The sequence below is a fragment of the Pseudopipra pipra genome, chromosome 7, assembly GCF_036250125.1.
Source record: "Pseudopipra pipra isolate bDixPip1 chromosome 7, bDixPip1.hap1, whole genome shotgun sequence".
Lineage (NCBI taxonomy): Eukaryota > Metazoa > Chordata > Aves > Passeriformes > Pipridae > Pseudopipra > Pseudopipra pipra.
Genome location: NC_087555.1, coordinates 13,776,591 through 13,795,926, shown reverse-complemented (window position 1 = coordinate 13,795,926; position 19,336 = coordinate 13,776,591). Strand labels below are relative to the sequence as shown.

General features: G+C 37.4%; 1 protein-coding gene across 8 annotated transcripts in view; it reads left to right on the top strand.

Moving 5' to 3' along the window:
- The window catches only part of PARD3B (par-3 family cell polarity regulator beta), a 406,048-nt gene that overhangs the window by 53,293 nt on the left and 333,419 nt on the right, over positions 1-19,336 (top strand). The gene's annotated exons all lie outside the window — the stretch shown is intronic.

The window sequence follows — 19,336 nt, the reverse complement described above, 5'->3', positions numbered from 1 at the left end:
GCTGTTTGTGTGAGCAATGCCATTTTTTGTGCAGAACTGTTCAGATGGACTACTTTGTGACGTGATAATTTCATTTGAAAACTGTGCTAGTACTATTTTACCTTTAGCAGGTTAACATAAAAAGTGTATCTGTCCTGTGTTCCTTGTTCCCCCTCACATCTTCCTCCACCTTTTGGGTGGAATATGGAACCATTTTGCCATTGTTCTTCCCCTCCCTCACCAGTTGGATAAACAATTTCCTTTTTCTTTATAATGATCGTAAAGAAAATCTAATAATACATTCATGGCTATGTTGTGAAAAAAAATGTAAATGTTTTGTATTTCATAAATATTGGAGGAAAAATCAGCCTCTTGGGGATGTGAGGTCAGGGGCTTGTTTTTCAGAAATCACATGAGTTGTGGATCTGTATTTTTCTTTGTCATATAAATGCCAGTAGTGTTGTGCTGTTTTCTGCAGGCTTTTTATTTGTATTTTGAGGTTTAAATAACTTTTTCTATTTTTTCTTGATCCATCACTGCAACCACAGTAACCATTTTAACTGTGTTTGATTTAGTCCCAGTAGGCAAGCAAAAAATTAATATTTAGAGCAATTCATAGGCAAAGCAAACTTATCTCTTTATCCCAGAGGATTCAAGAAATTAATTAATTAACTATTGTTGACTTCAAAAATTGGGGTGATATTGACAGGATAGAAGTTGTTTTGTTGTGTTTTCAGCTTTTTAACTAGCTATGTAATCTTTCAGCTTAAAAATACACAAAAAATAAACAGAGCTAATGTAAAAATGCCAAACCAAACAAAGACCAGAAAACCTCCAAAAAGTAAAACTACCCAACAAAACCCAAACAACCTGCTCCCTAATTGCCCTACCCCCTAACAAGGAACTCAAGAGTTCTTTTGGACTTGACTTGATGGCATTGCTGGAGATGAGAGAAGCCAAAAAGGTACTATCCAGCAACAGGTAAATGTGGCTTCACTGCAGTCAGTGTTCCTTTTTAAACCTGCAAATTCCAGATGTTGGGTATTAGGCATATTTGAGTTTTTGCATTTATTTTTGTTGTTTCCAGCTCTATAATTTAATTTCTAGATCAAAACACATTCCTAGATCAAAAGCAAGCATCAATTCCTCTTACAGGAATCTAATGTAATATTGTATTAGATGTAATACACATAATAGATACAAACACACAGATGTAATATGCAAATATATATTATAGCTAATATATATCTCTGTATATGTAAAATACAGATATACACAGTTGCATAATATAGACTATGTTAGATATATCTCTTTATATCACAGATATATTAGACAGTATTATCAAATATAATATGTAATTATATGTAGATATATACTACATTACATAATATTTTTCTTTGTGTATATATATCTATATCTATAATATATGTTGGTAATATAATAATAATATATCAGTTGTCAGCTTGATCCACATGCTGGCAGAAGTCTGGCCCATGTACAGGTAAAGCCCTTTAAATGGGGTGGAAGTTCTTAGCTCATGGAGAAATGATGTTTTTATTTTCCCACAGTGGCATTTGTTAACACAAAATTAGGTTCTGTAATGTCACAAATGCATTTGCAAGTGGGAGCTTTGGAGATGAAATTGGTCTCTTACTCAAATGAGGCATAGTGAAAATAAAGGAATTGGTCACAAACATTCAAAGGAGTGTTATTTCTTGTGCTGCACAGCTTTAAAATGTTATTTCATTAGATTTATAGCCTGATTGCATTTTTTTTTATTTTTAAACACCTGCCTACTTGAATGTTTTCTTCAAGACTCCTCCGTTTCCTTTCCAAGCAAATACCAACATGTAATAATTGGGAGTGATTAATGGTAATTACTGTTCTGCATTATTCTGTGTGATGCAGTTAAAAGCAAAATAAAGGAAAAACGTAAGGAAAAAACAGAAAATCAAAATGCCAACGTGAGAGCAGCAATTCAGAGATGTACAAGTGCATTGTGTTTTGTTTTAATGTGTTAGGTCTTTTGACAGGTATTGTCCCATACTTTGATCTGCTGATAAAACTTGATTTCTACGCAGTCAAGTAGTTTGTTCCTAAGTGCTCTGCAGGTACTGCTTTTGTTTGTCATCTCTTCAGGAAATTCCAGGGAGGCTAATGCAAGATCATACTCACTGTGGAAGAATCAGAGAGGAAAGGTGGGAAAATAATTAAGTGTCTCTGAAGCATCATCACCTTACCTGGTGATGCCTTGGTGGCAGCTCTGCTGTGCTGGCTGCTGCCCTGGGCTCTCTGGGCACCTCACGGACGTGGGGTTTTTCTCCTACCAGAATGCAAAGATACAACCTAAAGTCACAGTTTTGTCTTGAAATCTGAAGTTGTTTTGTTTGCTGCTTCACCAGGTAACGAGTATATTGGGATTCTGTGCTTTACCAGGAACTTGGGCTTAGCCTAATTAATCATTAAAGGTTGTCGGCGTACTATGGTGGAGCTTATTATTAGAGACCACATGGATTTCAGAGAGCTGTGACCCTTTCACCAGTAACTATAGAAACCTCAGCAACCATAGTTATTAGCTTAAATTATGGAGTTCGTATTTTTAAAGAATATTGGCCAGAGTCAGTGGCTAATAATTTTGGTGTCTAAAATGATGAAGATTGTAAAATTCTGCTTAAACTTTTACTAGCAATGTGATAAAAGCACTACTAGTTTTCACAAGATTAAGAATTTTAGAATACTTGTACAAGTTGCTAGACAACACTAAAAAAAGCCCCAACGTAACTTGCATATTTTCTGAAGTTATTGTGTACAAAACATTTTGTGTCCTTGCCCTTTATACCAGATTCACAATTTAAGGGTAAAATTTACTGAAATAGCAAATAAAATGTCTTCAGTATTTCTGGTTTTTTTTTCAGTATGTTTCTAATTATTTTTTTTTTAATACTAGACTTGATTTATACTGGTAAGTGAGATACTGAAAGAAATTCTGTCTCAGTTTGCGAAACAGTGGTAGGTGTGTCTCTGAAATAGAAGAGAACAAGTAGAAATGTCAAATGTGATCCTTGCTGTAGAACATTAGGGCCTGTAAGTAGAGGAGGTTTGAAAGTGGGAATTGTGTGCTTTACAGCTAATTAAATTGAGCTGTTACTAGCTTATGTTTTGGAGATAAAAGGGGCCTTCTTTTTTTGGAGGAAAAAAACCCAAACAACTCAGTCCTTCATGACTTAAATTGCTTTATAATTTTTTGAAGTGTAGAAGGAAACCTCCTTCGAAGGGGAGGAGGATTCAAAGATCCTCTTACTATTTCCTGATACATACAGCACAGCCCCACGTGGGGAGGTCACTTACTGGATATATGAACAGAGCAAATGCAGTATGGTAATCATGATGGTTTCAGTGTTACACTCTCCCCTGCAATTTCTCAGCTCTAGTATCACAACATAGTCATGAGAAATAAAGATGCTGCTCAAACATATTAGGATGGATTTTGCCCTGGTTGAGAGAAAGAAAAGCTGTTTCAGCAGTGGTGTTGTTTTAAGGAAATAAATCACAAATCATGGTGCTATGGACAAGATCGATGGATTTGAACGAGACCATCTTCTGTGTTTGTGAGTAATTGGAATACAGGAGCAAGGCAGTGGGGAGAAATGAAACTTGTTTTGATGGCAGGATCAAAATGTTGAAATTTGCCAGTGGGAAGAAATGCCTGTGCTAACTTGGCATAAATGTTGTCCCACTTGTGAGTCATTGAGCTATTTGAGTAATTAATGCTGTCATTGTTTTGCTTTTCTGCTCTTCTCTCTGTGTACCTCATGTTATATTGCAGGTTGTTCGGTCTGCAGGTGTTTTTCTGGCAGGATGCCACTGGCTGACTGAGGCAGTGCTGGCTGCTGACAAAGCAGTCCCTTCAGCTCCTGTGTCTCCAGGGTACTTTGACATAAATACTTTGTATAAATGGTTACCGCCTTGGACTGATGTCAAGGGAGACAAACTTAATTCTTATGGATATATTAATCTTACAGTGATGTTTTAGTAACAGGAACATGTATAAATGTGAGATGGGATGTTAAGTTGGGCAAAGTTTGGAGGTAATACTCTTTTTCATCACTGCCAGCATTTTAAGGGGAATCCGTCTATCAGAGCTGTGGATCTCAGAAGCTGTGTTTTTATTCTAACAGAAACTAGAATAGTGAAGGTGCTTAAAAGAAATGAATATGAACATAGAGTGTGGCAGAATGTAGAGAGGGCTGGTAGAGCATTCCCTAAGCCCCACTCTGCTGTGCCCAGTTCTTAGGTTTGTTTTCAGTTCAGCAGCCTGTAATGGCTTCTTGGGTAACACCAAATGCTCTGGTGCCAGGGAAGAGTTTTTATGTTACCTCCAAGGTTTGTTTGTGTACATTATCCCTGCTTTTCTTAGGAAGGCTCAGCCTCTGACTGTCCTGTAGTGGACAGGGTGAGAGGGAGGTGGGGAAGCTTGTGCCAGCTGTCCTCTCCTGTGTCCTGCACAGCTCACCCCACTGCTCAGTGCATTTAGAGGCTGCCCAAAATGAAATGGAGCAGCCAGGAGAGTCCACCTGGGAGCCTTTTATCCTGCTGACCTGTCAAACCCTTGGGAAGGGTAATGACATGTAGTAATTGCAAATCGACAGTAATGTCCCTGGATGTTTCATTTTGTATGCACTAACTTGGTAAATTGTGCAACTGATTTTTTATGTACCTTTTAACTGTTGGATCTGTCCTCCTTATGAAAATACACATCCTCAAAACACCAAGTCTTTATACAGTATTGCTTATTTTGCTAATTTTTGTGCCTTTCAGTCCTTCTGGGGTTGAAGGTTGCAGCAGTTAATTAGTGCTTATGTGTGTATGCTAAACATTCTATAGCATTTAGGCGTTGGATTGTCATTAGAATTGTGCAAAGATTTATTGATGCTATAACTCTCTGTAAAACTTTCTTTTAAAAAACCCAGAAAAAACTCGAAACCAAACAAGAACAATTTGTTTTCTGTTCAAGGCATATTCTCTGCTCTCAGTTCAGCCTTTGGATCACCGGGTTAACTGACAAAATAGTCACATTCTTACTTCTAAAAACTTGAATCCAGTACATATTTGGCATAGAACATTAGTCATAAATGTATTTTCCTGTAAATATACCTTCTCAGTGACAGAAACAGGGCATGAAAGATTTTGGCACTCACCCTCTGTGGGTTTCTTGGGGAACCACACTGAGCGAAAACCTGCCTGTGCTGCAGTGGGGAACTGAGTGGTGCAGAGACTAGGACTAGTTTTCTTGAAGACTACAATATAAATCTATCAAACCCGATCTGTTTTTTACATGCTGGTTTTTTTTTCTGAAGAGATATTGAGGGAGTAGTTACTGACTCTGTGTGTGTGATCAATAGTCTTCAAAATAATTTTACTAGTGACTTCATTAATCCTATTCAGAATGCAGTGATGAGGGGAGAAAAGAAAAAAATATCACTAAAGAATAATTAGCAGAATGAAATTGAGTTAGTAGGTGTGACATCCAATTATTTTCTTCCCTGGAGATAAATATCAAGTGAAGGTTGGATATTACAACTTCAGTGTAGCACCTCTGCTGGTTCTGAGTCAGGCAGAGTGAGAAGTAGCCATGTTGTGTGAAGAAGAAAGGTCATGTCACTGACTGTTGTGGTTAATCCATGGTTTGATTCAGGAATGGATTAGCTACTTCTGGTTGCTGTTTTAATGAGGACTTCCCTTCATAAGAATTATTGGTTTGGGGATTGCTACATGGCATGTTTCATTTTGATACTCTATTTTCTGTATGAGTGAAAACCATTCTGGGGTGGTGATTAATGCAGAAAGCTTAAATGCTGTGCTGCAGAGGTTTCTGAAAGACTTGTGTGTTCCAACACTGCATCTTTGAGGACTGAGACTGAAGCACAATGTTTCTTCCACACCCAAGGATTTCTTCTGGGCTTTCCTTCTGAGAAGGCAGTTTTAAGTAGTAGCACTTCATGTTGTGACAGACTGAGCTAGCATGGCTGTGTGATAACTGGATTCCCTCATCAGCTGAAGGGTTGACGTGGAGTGGAAAAGCTGGACGTGACAGATGATATCAGATTAGCTGTAGGTGTGAATAGACCTTATCCCATGAATTGCAACCAAATGCAGTCTTCTGCAGTGTGTTAGGCTGTTGAAGACATGGTTTCATCGGTGAAATGTAAGAGCTTTTCTTTCCCCTTCATTCAAATATGAAGAAAAGACTTTGTGTTTAATAACTTTGGTGCCCTTTACTTGAATCTTGTTTGAAAATACTGTATCACTGCCTCAAGTTGATACCATGCCTACATTGTGTCTGTTTACTGTTCTTTTAATTTCACTGCTGTCTTGGAATAGATTTGATATATTCAGTTTTTGCTATGGAACTGCCCAGATTTTTTTTTTCCCCCAGGACTACAGGCATTATTTTTTCCTTTCACGTTTGTTACTTAGCACAGTCCAATTCATTCTTGGACTTTTGACAAAATAAAGCTCACGGTCCATTAAGAAAAGCTCAACTGTTTAAATAGCTGTCAAAAACAATGTCAGAAGTACCTTTGTCTGAGTGAATTACAGTTTATGGAAAGCTGTGTTATGTTGGAGAAAAGTTTAATTACTAAAGAGTTGTAGAACTAGGTTAGAAAGTGTATGTAGATGGCATAATTATCTGTTGGAAAAAAATGAAAAACACTGTTAAGTGGGTTTTCTATCGTGTGAAAATGGCCTATTTCTCACAAGCTAGTTATTCTTCCACTCATTTTTAAATTTATGTTGAATCTACTGTTTTTCCCATGGACTATTTTTCTTTGAACTTCTACAGTTTCTAACTTAGGTAGTCAGCAGTTTTTGGGGGAGAGAGGTGGTTCACTGATGTGTTTGTATAGCTCTAAGAATTTCATTATACTGATGAGATGCAGAAGTACTTATGTTGGCTTCTTAATGTAGTTTTTCCTTCTAATAAAGTACTTCACTACTCAGACTCTCTCCTCAAATTGTGTTTTATTAGGTCCAGATGTGTCATGTAGGCAAGTGTTTTTTGGAATGAGGTTGGAGATGATCATAGTATCATAGAACTGTTTAGGTTGGAAAAGTTCCTTAAGATCATCGAGTCCAGCTGTTAGCCCAGCACTGCCAAGTCCACTACTAAACTCTGTCCCTAAATGCCACTTGTACACATTTTTTAAATACCTCCAGGGAGGGTGACTCCACCACTTCCCTGAACAACCTCTTCCAATGCTTTATAACCCTTTTGGGGTTATCCAATCCCAACATCCAATCTAAGCTTCCCCTGGCGTAGCTTGGGCCACTTCCTCTTGTGCTATTGCTTGTTACTTGGGGGAAGAGACCAACACCCCACCACCACCTGGCTACAGCCTCCTTTCAGGTGGTGGTAGAGGGTGATGAGGTCTGCCTTGAGCCTCCTCTTTTCCAGGCTAAACACCTCCGCCTCCATCAGCAACTCCTCATAAGACTTGTGCTCCAGACCCTTCACCAGCTTCATTGCCCTGCTCTGGACACGCTGCAGTGGTGAGAAAGCGAGCATTGTTCATTTGAAGGAGGAAAGCTTGGAGGGTAATGGCAAAAAAACCCTCCTCACACAAGCGGTCTTGACAATGTGTTAAGAAAATTTAAGGGATGGGTATCATATTTGATTTGTTTGGATGCAATTTTCAGTTCTTATGGCTTTCATTTTCCATATATTTGGTTCATTAGTTTTACTAGTAACTATCTTAAATGGTTGTTTATTTCTTGGAAACAAAGAGGAGTTTAAACAAGTAATTCTGTAGGATTTTAATAAATGTGAATGAAGCAATGATCCATGCTTACTGTTACTGAGAAGTTACTGTATCTAGAACTAATGCAAGTGATCTGATGTTAATGGAGTCTTGGAATATTTTTTCAGGCTTGTTTCAGTAGTTGGAATAAGCACATAGAGTGTGGGAAACCCAGTAAGTATTCACTGTTGTGCAGGAAGTGAAGTAGACTTTTAGTTGTGGAAGAAGGTCATATTGGGTTTGAACATTTTCACACTTTCCCAATCAAGTAAGCGCTAATCAGCAGTTGTAGGAAAGACTAATTCATTAATAATACAGTTTTTCTGTCCAGTGATACTTTTGCCTGAGACAAAAGGAATTCAGGGTCCTGCTTACTTGGTATTTAAATAGAAGCAGTTGCAAGGTGTTAATGTTCTGCATGTGGAAAAATTTTCTCCTTGAAGTCTACAATGTGAAGGAAGGGAGAGGATGACTGGGTGGGCCCTTATCACAGTTCATACAGTTTAACATTTAAAACACAATCCATCCTAATGTTGAAAACCATTAAGACTACTGAATAGAAATTTAATTGTAGTGTAATATGTGTTGTGTAAGCATTGGCATAAAAATGCTGATAAGTCAGTAAGGAGTAATTTAAATAATTACTAAATACTTCATTGTCAAGAACTTGGAAGAGTTTTGATAAGAACTTCCCAGTTTAGACAACAGACATTTTTCTTTTTGATTCAAGCAGACCTGGCAGGTCTCAGTACTGAGACTTCCTGGAGAATGCAGAGTAGCGTTGGAGACTGAAGAGGAAGGAAGGAATGTAGTAGTCAAGTAAAAGACATATTTGAAACAAAACAGTAAGACCAGTGTTTTCCCTGCACCTCCCAGAATACCTGAGTTAGAGGTCACCTCTAGCCTTTTAGCAATAGAGTTTAGAAATGCAGTGATCTTTCACTTATAGCATTGAGTTTTATGGGCTTTTGGGGACTCTCTACACAGGGAACATGGCTTTCCCCAATGGAAGCAAAGTTAAATAGTGTGGCACGTAAGAACACATGAAACCTCAGGCCAAAAAGTTTTCTAGCTCTGAAGTCACCATTCTCTGAAAGGAACTCGCCTCTTCCTTTTAGTTAATTCTGACATCATTGCTGAGAATATTACTAATTCTTCTGAAAGGTTAGGAGACTTATGTCATGTTGACCAAATAAGCCTATAATCAGCATAAGAACAGGTTCATTCTAATAGCTGAGTCTCCTAATTGGAATCAGCTTTATTAAGTGGCACATTTTTCCTTGGAACCCATTTCACATGTATCTTCAATTCACGAGAAAAGCAGTAGAATAGGAATTAAGGAATACTTGGAAACAAGCTGTGATTGTCTCTTCTTAGAAGTGTGATGTGGAATTTCTGCTAGACTTTGTGGCCTTTCCTTTCTCTCAGTTGTCTTCAGGCATTCAACTTAGAAGAATTCAGTTAAGTTCTTGCCTTCTGGATTGAAAATCCATACTCTTTCTCCCTAAACTCCTTTTAATTCCATTGATGCAAAGTACTTGCTTCTAACTAGTTTTTTACAATTAATGTTTATAGACTATAAATTAAATATGTAACCTCAGCTCAAAAGTATCATTTTACTAATAAATTGTTATCGACACACAGTATGTTCAATATCATAGCTGGTGTATATAATGCTTTGCCCGATTTCTCAAAGGCAAACCATCGTTTCACAGAGTAGGAAAATACTATTGGGTTAGGAAATGAAACATTTCTTTTTTTCTTTTCTTTCTTTTTTTTTTTAACTCTTCTTCCCACTGATAGTTAATCATTTGGTTAGTCCTAAACTTGTACAGATATTATCTCTAAAATGATGTTGTAAGGGGTGGGGAGTAAGCATAACAGATAGTGTGCTTTGATAAAAGGGAAAAGCGTGATGCACAGATACATTGTAATTTATTGTTTGACTCTTTGCTGTTTTTTAATATTCTGGCTTTTTATGCAGTATGCATCAGTTGTCACAAGTGAGCTACTTTAGGCTGTCAGTTTGACAAATGGTACATATTAGTTTTTAAAGCTTATTTGTAGCTTCATACTGTCTTTGAATATATTCCTTTAACATCACTTGAAATGTTTGAATATTCACAAATATTTTTGTTTAGTTAATTTCACCATAATGTTCTCACATCTTAAGAGAAAAATCTAACGTGACAGATCACTATAGGTAATGTTGGATTTATTTTCTTCCCTAAGGATTAGGTTTAATACATACATACAGCCTTTTGAAGGAGTCTGTCCAAATCTGTACTCTCAGTGCACTATTCTTTGGCTTCTCACTAAGACTGGTTATTGAAACACAAGTGTCTATTAAGATAGAGGTCTCTGCTTTAATAGATGAAAGAACCCTGCTCTTCTGTGGGGATTTAGTTTATAAAATCAGTTTGAAAGAAAAAGGTGTCCGTCTTTAAACTATGTTCTTTTGAGTGTTAGCAGTCACTGTGCTCTCCTTGTTCAGTGTGAGCAGGCTTTGGGTTCTGCAATAGAAACTTCTGTAATGGAGGTGCCAATTTCCAGATACCTGCTGTTCTTGCCCAGTGGCTTCTATGCTTCTGTGATCACAATATCAATTGAATTTCAGTCACTCTCAAAGTTTGGCATGGGGAGGGTTGTAGAAGTTCAAACACAGTAAATACCAGACACTGGGGGGGTTTTATATGGTTTGTGGAATGTCCCTGATGATAGATAAGTTTTTTGTTTCATTTTCCGTCTGATGCCTTTGGATCCTGTTTGGGGATTTTTTTGGTTGTACCATTATAGAGAGAATATTCAGTTTATTGATTCCTCCCTTATTAATACAGTTATATTTACATGTTTGTAATTGCCTTTGTAGTTCTTCTCTACAATTGCAGCGTTTGCCTTCTCATATTAATGTCAGTGAGTATCAGTTTATAGATGTGTATATCTGACACCATGTAAGAAGCTAGAGGCTGTTTGTTTCCAGCTGTTGAGGGCTTTGCTAAGTTTCTTCCTAATACTCCTCAGCATGCACAGTGTTTCCTATAAAGCCAGTCATCTCTTGCTTCCAGAGCAGGACTAACTTGTGCTCTCCTGGATCAGAGCATACGGAAAATTCACAGGTGCTTATCAACTCCTGGCTCCATAGACCTTGAGGAGTTTACAAATGCAGGTATCAAAAGGATACTTTATGTACAGAAATCTGGGGAGAGGAAAAGAAAAGAGAAGAAGGAGGTGGTGTCAGACTGTTTCAATGTTTGAGGCTTTTTTTGTGCCTTATTTCCAATTGCTGCACACTCTGGTTTCCTAGGAGTGCAGTGCTTAAGATTCTGGTAGGTTGATGTCCCATGGGATGTCTCAGTTAGCAAGGGTGTGATGTATTTTACATCAGCAGCTCCTGTCAAAGTAGTAACTTACAAGTACATCTAATTGTCCTCATTGCTGATTTTTTTTCTTCTTATTAATGTTTAATTATCACTTTTTTCTCTATCAAAATATGAAAGCCAATAAAGTAATATTAACAAGGAATATTTGGGTAATCTCCTCAGTCTGTGTGTTTTCCAGTTCAGGATCCTGATCATGATTTTCACATGTATCTCATATCTGTAACAAAAGCTTCTTGAAGCAGTATTATTAAGAGTGTTCTCAAATTGGAAGACCAGATAGTGTGTTACCTACTCATAGCAGCAGGGTAATGTCCTGACTTCACAGTCTGAGCCTTTGTTTGTCAGAGGACAGTGTGTATCCAGAATTGGTAGATTTTCACACCACTGACAAATGTACTATTGCAGTAATTTTTTAAAGAATCCCATTACAGATTTTCTTCTGAGGTTGAATTAGAATGTCCGGCATTTCACTCTGTAGCATTAAAATATCCTGGGGTTTGAATGTGTGCTTTATGGTGTATTTTGTCGTATCAAATGATACTGCCCCGAGGACAAAGGTGGAAAAACTGAACACGGGAAAACAATATATGTACCTTTTGTTAGGTATATATACCTGTATGTATACCTATATATTCCATTAGAATCCAGGTGTGGATACCTTCCCTGTGTGTGTTTGACGTGTAGGGAGAATACCAAGGCAATAGGTTTTCAGAACACCGGTGAACTTGCTTGCGTTACAAGCTGTTTCGATTTCTTTTTCTGCTGATAAGTTACACGGTGCTTTACCAGGGATACTTTTCCTTCCCCTGCTACCCCACTCTCTCTAGATCTAAGTTAACACTTGTATTGAATTAAATGCTTCAGTGAAGAGCATGAGTTTAAGACTCTGGAAGTCAATTTTTATGACTCACTAAGGTGAGCAGCGCTGCACAGGAGGCAATTGGATTGGAGTGCTGGTGAGTAAGTCCTTTACTGTTACATAAGGGAGTAAATACAACTATAGTGGACATTTTGGTGAATTTCCTCCTCCGAGCCTTTCACACTCCTTACCTGCAATGGTTTATTCTGTTCTTCACCCGTATATTATAAAGATAAATCAGTGTCCAACTAATTGGGCGAAGACTTGTTATGTATGTGCCAGGCTTGGTAAGGGGAAAAAAATACATCAGCTGCCCTTTCAAAACCAAGGTCAGAAAGTCTTTTCTGTGAAACTTACCTGGCTTTGTGAATGTGCCTTAAATATCTTTGTGAAGCAATTATGTGATTTTTTTTGGGGTTAACTCAATGCTTATGCTACAGAACAGACAACTACGATAGCCAATCCATAGCCAAACTCTGAAGTGCTGTTTGGGTAAGATTAAGTAAACCTTGCATGTTTGTTAGTGGCTTCAAAACTCATTCCTAAAACTTCCTCAGATTTTAAACTTGTGTCTTTATCCAGCAGATGTTAGCACAGTGTCAAGCATGAGATAAACCACATTTGTTTCAATGAGAGAACATTTGAGCCTGAAATTCCTGTCACTCCTGAATTCATTATCTTGTTTTAGCTCTTGGTCATTAGATTTCACGCTAATGCTTCTGCTTGGAGGACTTGGAGTTAGGTGTTTTCAGTATGCATGATTTTAAGATCTGATGACATTTTAATTTTTACTTTGGAAAACTTAAGCAGGCTTAACATTACTGTTGTAGCTGCAGGATGCCACTAATAGTAGCAGTAGCCTCAGCATGCACATGCAGTTTGTGTGTGCCAGTCAGTGGTAGTATGTAGGATTCTGGTTGGTTTTGGTAATGTATCTGGACACATGAATTTTCCCATAATGTTTGCATGAGTATTTACGAGGAGCAATAGAGGTGATATTACTTTTCATTAATGGTTTTTTTGAGGGTTTTGGGGTTGTTTTGTTTTGTTTTAGGAGCCTAATGGGCTCCTAAATGCTTTCATACAACTATATCTCTGAAGATATTGGGTGAATATGAAGTGGGGCTTCCATAGGTGAGCTCAGAGCTTGCTTGGAGTTACCTGCCTGATAACATCTGGCTTCAGACAGCCAGTCCTCTCCTGCCTTTCAGAGGCTGCCTAAAGTAAAAGAACCAGCCTTAGATTTACTTTGTCAGCTGCAGTCCCTTCATAGGGTTAGAAAGCTGTAGAGAAAGCTGTATTTCCATTTACTTTTAGTGTAGCAACATTAATAATAAAATACAATAAATTTAGAAATTAACTTCCTTATATTCTGATGTTGTTAGGAATAATGCATAAAGCATAGTGAGGCATATAGAGTTTAAGTGAAGTAATATAGTTTAAGATGCTGCATTTCCAGAGGTCATAGTCATTTAATAGGAAATGTAATATGTGAAAAACTCACTGTGAAGACCAAAAAAAACCTTAGAAATGATTACTTCAAAAAATTTTATGGTAATTTGTGAGGGCTGCAGGAGAGATCCTATGCTATGGTGATCATAATTCAGAAATGTAAATAATAGACAATTTATTTTTTCTCATGGTCTTTTAAACTTAGAAGTTATAAAACAGGAGTCAGAACCTCTGGGCTTCTACTTAATTTTTAAATATGTTGACAAAGTTAGAAGAGAAAGACGAGGCCTGAAAGCTTGTGTATATCTGATTTATATGCTGTGGAATTACAAGCAAATCTAGTTGCTTAGTCTTTTTTGTCTTTTTTTTGCTTTAAAAACAAACCAAAGTGATATTCTTCTAAATAGACAGAATTGGATTCTAATGCTTGATAGAATATTGAGTATCTCCACCAGTAGTGAAGCTTGAAGGTAAGTTTTACTGATTGAAGCCTTCATCAGCATCAGTTTTAGATTAGTAGAGTGGAATTCCTTTTTTGGCTGAGACAAGCAAATACTTAATAATTTGGGTAGATCTAAAAGGAACAATGTTGGATATTGTAAATTACAGATTTTAAAAAATTTATAAAAGCAATTAAAGATTTAATAAAGGTTCTTAAAACTTTCTAATAAGAATAATGCATACAGTAATAATTCTTGAATAAGAACTCTTGCATATCTGCGTCTCCAGAAGTATTTATTCTAATATTATCGGTTCGGTCTGAACTCTGTAGTTGGTTGAGGAGAAGCAAATGTTCTCATTGAGGGTTTTGCTTTCATGGTTGGTGGCTCAGAAGGGCGTTGTGTGTGTGGGTATTGGGGTGTTCTGTACCACAACTCGGGTGTGAATGCAGAGGGAAGGCTGGCTCAGGGACAGCTGGCAAGGCAGGGTCCCCTGGGACTGTGTGTAGCAAGTCCTGATTCCTTGGCTCAAGAGCAGTTCATTCAGCTCCTGTTGCAAGCCTGAGCTGCTGAATTGCTGTGGAGGCAAGTTTTTGAGCATCATTACAGTTTTTCTAATCGACCTGGAATTATGCTTTGAGCCTGATATAATCACCCTGCAGCTTGTAAAATGTCCTGTGTATAATTCAGATCTACTCAGGGCAAAATTGGAGGCACATTTCAGTGTTAACTAAATTATAAGAAGGAACTTTAAAAAGTAGTCTTATTTAATTTGATTCAAGAAAATGTAATGCTGTGGTGCTAGTGAGACAAGAGATGTCCAACACCTTTCAAATATCTTCCTACATCTCATTTTCCAGCACTAACCTCCACTCACGAAGTCACAAAGACAATCTATCAGTACGATGAAGATCACTTTTGTGATCTTGGGTCATGAGGAGAGAGTACATTTCCATAGAGGCTTAGCTGCCAAGTGATCCCTGTTACTTGTACCATAAAGCCACTAAAAGAGATGAATTATGAAATTATTTGGTTAATTTTTAATGATGTTGCCTTGAAAAGTTGGAATAGAACCTGCAATATTAAAATGTGGCACTAAGCTTAGTTTTGAAACAGTTTTTGATTGGGTTGACTTTTCATATAAAGATTTATGAGTGAAATGAATTGAAAATTTCAGTTTGGTTGCTCCTGTGTAAGTGTTCCCAGTGTGCTTTCTGCCTCCCATTACATTTGACAGACTCTTTGGCAGCCTGACAGAAACACAGCTGAGTAGACAGTGAACCTGAACTAGATTTCTTAATTTTTCTAACCAGTGATAAAATGGAATGGTTATGAAATGAATAAGCTGGCAAGAGTGAAGGAAGCCGCAGCACTCAACATTGCACTGAGTGGAAGCGGTGGGGCTGCTGTGCGTCCTGTCAGACCGGCTTTCTGAAACTTAGAGCAGGGACTCTGCTTCTGACATTGGTGCTCCTTTTACTTGACATCACTGTAGCTACAGTTTACATAGTAATTGTGCAAAGCTGGGTCACTAATTTTTATGACTGCAGTTCTTAAGAAGTAAAAGCAAAAGAGCTTTACAGCAGAAGGTACTAAAGTGCTACACACAGTTTGTGCGAGAGCAACTAAAGTGCTATAAAAACTCACTTTAAATATGAAATTGTTTGAACCTGGCAAATCTTTGTAGCGCTCTGACCCACACGTATTGTTTTTAAAAATTAAGTCTTGAGAATTAACTTGTCATCAAAGGATGGTATGAGCAGAAGAGAGAAAGGTGAGGCTGGAGCGGAACCTCTTTTCAGGAATAAGGAATTAATGAATGACAATTGACTTAACTCTAAGCAGAGCATTTCTGGGGATCATTACATTTCCCAGAAGGCAAAGTCAATTTGCCTTTGGCTTCTGCCTTAATGTAGCAGGGACAAGTAGTAGTTTTGCAGATAGACTGTCCTCTAGAGGATCCTAATTCTTAATTGTATAAAAGTTCTAATCGTTCCACTTTTACGTGCTAGCTTAAATAAGTTGTGCATATAACTTAATTGCAGTATGAACATTCTGAATTAATCTAAATGAAGCAAATAAATTTCACAAGACTTACTTAAAAAAAAAGTTAAGAAAGCATAAGATGAAGGGTTTCACGTGCTAAAATATAATTGTGTTTAAAATCATCCTGTTACTGCAATGTTTGGAGGTTCCTTTCCCAGCTATGCTTTTCGTCCTGAGATGGCTTCAGCAGTCACTTAACAAGGCTTGAATTTGTTAAATTTGCCAAGGAACATTAGTGCTGAGTTGTTAAGCAAAATGCTGCTCTTCAGTATTGAAAATTATGCCCCAGCAAGGTATTTGGGATGCATCATGTTGCTGTTGATGGCTGGTCAGAGACTGATACCACATCCAGGTGTAAAAGGTTGGAAAGTAATGTGAAAGCTGGGGCTGAGGGAGATGTCATGATTTCAAGCCTGTATTCTCCTCACCACATCTGCTCTTTGTCAGTCTCTGTGGAAAGCTGGTTTCGGGAGAGTGGCCCATCTGTTGAGCCTCCTTGCACATGCCTTAAAATCAGTGTTCTGGTGTAGAAGCTTTCGAAGACTCAAAGCAGGAATATCTGAAGTTTTTCTGACATCTGCTTGCGATGGCATTAATCTTGTTGAAAGAAAAAGGGCATTAATAATTTCTGTTGTTATTAACTGTAGAATGTACATTTAGCTTAAAAGGATGTTGGAAATGCTTTCCTGAAGTGTGTTCTAGGAACTGCTTCCCAGTAGAACAAACATACCAAGAGTTTTATCAGTTTGGTTCAGACCATTTAATCAACAGCTTAACTATGGAAGGTACAAAAAAAAAGCAGTGTTGAATGGGAAATGAATGACAGCTACTTGGACATGTCTTAAATTGAATAGAATTTCCAAAATCACTACAAATAGAAATATTGACAAAGTAACCACCACTGAAAAGATAAAGAAATGTTCTTCCTGTTGCTATTCCAGGAAGAAAACCCTAACTTTGAATAAATATAAAAGAATTGTAGAAAAATATTAACAGTATGCTCTTTTTAACAGAAAAACATATGCATTAGCAAGATGTATTTAGTAGTTTGGTCTGTGTTTGGGGATGTTGATAGTTTTGATACACTGTTAACATGACTAAATAGCAGATATATACAGCTTCTGATGATTCTTTATTTTTTGATCGGATTATAAATCTTTCAGACATTATCTACAAATAAGTGAATTGTTTTGGAAAATTGTAATTCAATTTCAAACATGCATTGGTTAACACTGCATCTACTAGGCAAGAAGAAAGAGCAAAACTTAATTGGAGTATTTAGACTACTGTTTCAGCATGGAAAATTTCCTCTTTTATTGCAATTACTGATTTCTAAGTGGGAAAGATAGACTTCCAAATAGGAACACAACTGCAAAATGTTAGGTCTCCTAGATAGACTTAGTATAAGTTTAGTGTATCTAAAGCAGGTTTGTAACCTGTATTGTATGTATGAATAGCCCTAGTGCAGAAATGCTTTTGAAATGGTTTTCAGTGGATAAATTGAACACTTCTTAGGAAGTCTACACAATCAATGCTAGTGGTCTCTAGCAGTGAGTTCATTCTATTAGGCACACAGTTCTAATATCACCATTGCTTTTCAGAACAAAGAAACATGGCCAAGTTTTTAGCATGTGCCTAAAAATTTTATTCCAGGGGAGAAAAAAAAAAAAAGAAAAAGGCTGATATAGATTGTATAGATTTAATGACCAAGAGTCTACAGATTTTTTATCAAATGAGCCATCTCACAAACCCAGGCTCTTTAATATAAGATGGACCAACCCAATTAGGCAGGAAAAGTCACAAATGCACTGTTCAGTTTAAAACACAAACACCACCCCCACTGCTCTTGCCCCAACAGAAACCACCAGCATCCTCCCTTACTCGTTGCACTGTGTAGGTGACTGAAAGCTGGCTCCCATCCCTGGATCCAGGGAGCTGCTCAACTGAGCTTCAGACTCATCACTTACTACAAGTAAAAGTTGCTTTATTTGTGGACACCAAATTCTCTCTTTCACAGAACTTCAACAACCATTCCTTCGTTTGAAATAGTTACAGTCATCCTCTCTGGACAGCAGAACAAGGCAAAACAAGTACTAGTCGTGGGTTCATGAAATGAGACCTCTTAAAATAGCTATGGAGTTGCTCGCTGAGGTGTCTGCACAGTCCAGCCAAGCTGACAGGTTCTGTTAAGCTGTGCTCAACTGTTTTATTTACAGGCTTTTGAGATCATTCTCTTGGTTGCTCTGAACTTTGCTAATAACTTTACTGAAATAAATTATTTTGGAGTTGTTTTGCAGTAATTCTGCAAGATTCAGGCAGTGGCCTGAGCAATTGAAGAGAAAAGCATGTCTAGTTTTATTTAGCAGCAAACTGGTACATCAGTTTTCGGGTTCATTTAGAGTTACATATCTATAGCAACTTTTTTGATTAAAATTCCAAGCGTTACAGTTATGATAGAGAGGAAGCATTAAAGAAATAAATGCAAAAGGTAAGTGTTAAGGAAGGTGAACCTGATTTTGCTCCTGCCCTTTCTGACTCAGGAAATGTGCTAGTGCATTAGCTGTGTGTAGACACAGTTATCATGGATCCATTACAGCAGATCACCACTTTTTTCTAAGGGCTTTAGTTCTTGAGAATTTGGAATTTATACAGATAAAACTGTTATTTCTCAGAAATAAATCAGATGCCTGACAGTCAGTTAAAACTTAATTTGTGTGGGGGATATAGAGAGTGAATATGGCAGAATTCCAGGTTTTTCTGTTAACTTATTCTGTGACTCCTGATGAGCATCTCTGCCGATGAGCCCTGAAAAGAGACGGGCTGCTGATGCAGACATAAGATAAACTCATCATTTTATGGGAGCTCCAACAAACTACCCTAGAGCATAATCCACAGCAAAGCAAAAAAATCACTTGCTTTAAGGAATTTCCTGGTAGCCTTAGGGAAGGTATTAATAGAACTTCTCAAGCTTAACCTTGTTATAAGCCTGTAATGCGGCCGTTGTTTGTTCTTAAATCAGGAATTTTAAGCAGATTAATATGAAGACTAGCAGAGCCCAGCCTGAATCAGGATTTATGGTGTTGTCAGTGCCTAGTTAATTCTTAAGTAAAATTTACTTGTTTTGGTAAAATGTACATTAAACCTCAACAGTAGTTTTAGTCAAATACTTGCCCTTAAATAAAGTAAAAAAAACCACCTCAAACAACGTAAAGCTGTATAAATTCTTTTGAGATCTTTAGCATTTTTAAAGGTTTTCAGTGAACATGCTTTCTCTTCATTATGGTGGTTTATTGGTGTGAGGTTTTTTGTTGTTTTGTTTTGGTTTTAAATTCAGGAATAACAAATCTCTTTGATCTTGGCTGTGTTTGAAAAGTACTCCTG